Raw genomic sequence first — 4147 nt, forward strand, 5'->3', positions numbered from 1 at the left:
ACTTCTTCTACTGCAAAGTCCAATGTTTTTCTTTGTTGAAGTCGATCTAGACATTGATGAATATGGAAGGACAAAGCAGTTTTAACTTGGTTTGAGCAAAGCAATTCATTTTATAGCAAAATCCGAAATCGTGCAGAACTCATGAAAGCAGGCTTATACTCGGATTCCTGAAACTTTAGATTTGCTCTTTCTTTTACTGCAAAGTACAACGTTGTTTTTTTGTTTAAATATTTCTAGACATGGTAAATATGAAGGACAAATCAGTTTTAACATAGTTTGAGTGAAGTAATGCATTTATAAGCAAAATCCCAAATCATGCAGAACTCACGAAATGCTTTTTCTCGCTTTTCACTGCTTTTTACAAACGTTGGTCGGACGTTCACACCTTCTTGCATCCGAACACCTCCGCTTCCGCTTTTGATGATGTATATTCGGGCATTCGAACCTTTTTTTACCCGCTTTTTACAAACCATTGTCGGACTTTCACACCTTGCAGCCGAACACCACCTCTCCCGCTTTTGATGATGTATGGTCCAGTATTCTTACCTTTTCTAACACATTTTTCAGCAATTATGGTCGGACATTCACACCTACTCATAGCTGGACACCTCCGCTCCCGCTTTTGATCATACAATGTCGGGACATCGCTCCTTGTCTTACCAGCTTTTTACAAACTTTAGTCGAACATTCACACCTTCTTGCAGCTGAACACCTCCGCTCCCGCTTTTGATGATTTATAGTCGGGCTTTCGAGCCTTTTCTTACCCGGTTTTTACAAATTATGGTTGGACATTCAGACCTTGCAGCCGAACACCTCCGCTCTCTCTTTTGATCATACATTGTTGGGCATTCGCACCTTGTCTTACCCGCTTTTTACAAACTATAGTCAGACATTCACACCTTGCAGCTGAACCTCCGCTCCCTGTTTTGATCAGGTATGGTCTGGCAATACTACCTTTTCTTCCCCCGTTTGTGAGTAATTATGGCTGGACATTCACACCTACCTGCAGTCGAACAGCTCTGCTCCCGCTTTTGATTATGTTTGGTTGGATATTCGAACCTTTTCTTAACTGCTTTTTACAAACCATGGTCGGACTTTCACACCTTCTTGTAGCCGAACAACTCCGCTCCCGCTATTGATTGTGTACAGTCGGGTATTTTAACCTTTTCTTACCCGCTTTTTACCAACTATGGTCGGACATTCACACCGTCTTACAGCGGAACACCTCCGCTCCCGCTTTTTATGGTGTATAGTCGGGCATTCAAACCTTTTTTTACCCGCTATTTACAAACTATGGTAGGACATTCAAACCTTTGTGTATCCGAAAACCTCCGCTCTCTCTTTTGATCATACATTGTCGGACATTCGCACCTTTTCTTACCCGCTTTTTAAAAACCATGGTCGGACTGTCACACCTTCTTGTAGCCGAACACATCCGCTCCCGCCATTGATTGTGTACAGTCGGGTATTTTAACCTTTTCTTACCCGCTTTTTTACCAAGTATGGTCGGACATTCACACCTTCGTACAGCGGAACACCTCCGCTCCCTCTTTTGATGGTGTATGTTCGGGCATTCAAACCTTTTCTTACCCGCTTTTTCCAAACTATGGTCGGCTATTCACAGCTTCCTCTCCACCATACTTGTATGGTGGGATATTCACACCCACTTGCATCCGAAAACCTCCGCCCCAAATTTTGTTGATATTTAGTCGGACATTCGCACCTTACCCGCTTTTGGCAAACTATGGCCTTCTTGCAGCCAAACAACTCTGATCATGCTTTTGATGATGTAAGGTTGGGCATTCAGACCTTGCTTCACCTGCTTTTCACCAAATATAGTCGGACATTCACACCTTCTTGCAGCCGAACACTTCCGCTCCACCTTTTAGTGTTCTATCACACCTTTTTTTTCACCGCATTTTATACATTATGGTTGGAAATTTTCAACCACTTTCATCCGAAGACCTCTCCTCCCGCTTTTGTTAATGTATTTGAACTTTAGTTTGACATTCAAACCTTCTTGCAGCTGAACCACCTCCGCTCCCTGTTTTGATCATATATGGTCTGGCAATACTACCTTTTCTTACCCGTTTGTGAGTAATTATGGCTGGACATTCACACCTACTTGCAGCCGAACACTACCTCTCTCGCTTTTGATGATGTATGGACCGGCATTTTTACCTTTTCTAACACATTTTTCAGCAATTATGGTCGGAGATTCACACCTACTCACAGCCGAACAACTCCGCTCCCGCATTTGATGATGTATAGTCGGGCATTCTCACCCTTTCTCATCAGCTTTTTGCAAATTATGATCTGACATTCACACCTACTTGCAGTCGAACAGCTCTGCTCCCGCTTTTGATTATGTTTGGTTGGATATTCGAACCTTTTCTTAACTTCTTTTTACATATTTTGGTTGGACGTTCACACCTTCTTGTAGCCGAACACTTCCACTCCTGCTTTTGATGATGTATGGTTGGGCATTCACACCTTTTTTTTGCCCATTTTTCAGGAATTATGGGTGGACATTCACACCTTGCAGCTGAACACCTCCTATCCCACTTATGATCATGTGCGGTTTGATTTTCGAAAAGTTTCTTTCATGTTTTCTAGCAATTATTGATGGACATGTAGACCTTCTTGCAGCTGAACACCTCCACTCCCGCTTTTGATCATACATTGTCAGGCATTCGCACCTTGTCTTACCCACTTTTTACAAACTTTAGTCGAACAGTCACACCTTTTTGCAGCCGAACACCACCTCTACCGCTTTTGATGATGTATGGTCCAGCATTCTTACCTTTTCTAACACATTCTTCAGCAATTATGGTCGGACATTCACACCTACTCAGAGCCGAACACCTCCGCTCCAGCATTTGATTGTCTATAGTCGGGCATTCTACAGCGGAAAAGACTCATTCTTATGTTTGGTTAGATATTCAAACCTTTTCTTAACTGCTTTTTACAAACTTTGGTCGGACGTTCACAATATCTTGCAGCCGAACACCTCCGCTTCCGCTTTTGATGGTGTATATTCGGGCATACGAACCTTTTCTTACCCGCTTTTTACAAACCAAGGTCGGACTTTCACACCTTCTCTTAGCTGAACAACTCCGCTCCCTCTTTTGATTGTGTACAGTCGGGTAATTTAACCTTTTCTTACCCGCTTTTTACCATCTATGGTCGGACATTCACACCTTCTTGCAGCTGAACACCTCCTCTCCTGCTTATGATCATGTGCAGTTTGATATTCGAAAATTTTCTTTCATGTTTTCTAGCAATTATTGATGGACATTCAGACCGTCTTGAAGCTGAACAGCTCCGCTCCCACTTTTGATGGTGTATAGTCGGGCTTTCGAGCCTTTTCTTCCCCGGTTTTTACAAATTATGGTTGGACATTCAGACCTTCTTGCAGCCGAAAACCTCCACTCCCTCTTTTGATCATACATTGTCGGGCATTCGCACCTTTTCTTACCCGCTTTTTACAAACCATGGTCGGACTTTCACACCTTCTTGTAGCCGAACAACTCCGCTCCCGCTATTGATTGTGTACAGTCGGGTATTTTAACCTTTTCTTACCCGCTTTTTACCAACTATTGTTGGACATTCACACCGTCTTACAGCGGAACACCTCCGCTCCCTCTTTTGATGGTGTATGTTCGGGCACTCGAACCTTTTCTTACCCGCTTTTTACAAACTATGGTCAGACATTCAAACCTTCTTGTAGCCGAACACATCCACTCCTGCTTTTGATGATGGGTATTCAAACCTACTTGTTGCCCGCTTTTCATTAATTATGGGTGGACGTACACACCTTGTCGCAGCCAAACACCTCCGCTCCCTGTTTTGATCATGTATGATTGGACATTCGCACCTTTTCTCACCCGCTTTTTACTATGGTCGGCCATTCACAGCTTCCTCTCCACCATACTTGTATGGTGGGATATTCACACCCACTTGCATGCGAAGACCTCCGCGCCCACTTTTGTTGATATTTATTCGGTCATTCGCAGCTTACCCGCTTTTGGCAAACTATGGCCTTCTTGCAGCCAAACACCTCTGATCTCGTTTTTGATGATGTAAGGTTGGGCATTCAGACCTTGCTTCACCTGCTTTTCACCAAATATAGTCGAACAGTCACACC

The sequence above is a fragment of the Leuresthes tenuis genome, unplaced genomic scaffold (genome assembly GCF_036924035.1).
Source record: "Leuresthes tenuis unplaced genomic scaffold, fLeuTen1.0.hap1 SCAF_6, whole genome shotgun sequence".
In the NCBI taxonomy this organism is placed as follows: Eukaryota; Metazoa; Chordata; class Actinopteri; order Atheriniformes; family Atherinopsidae; genus Leuresthes; species Leuresthes tenuis.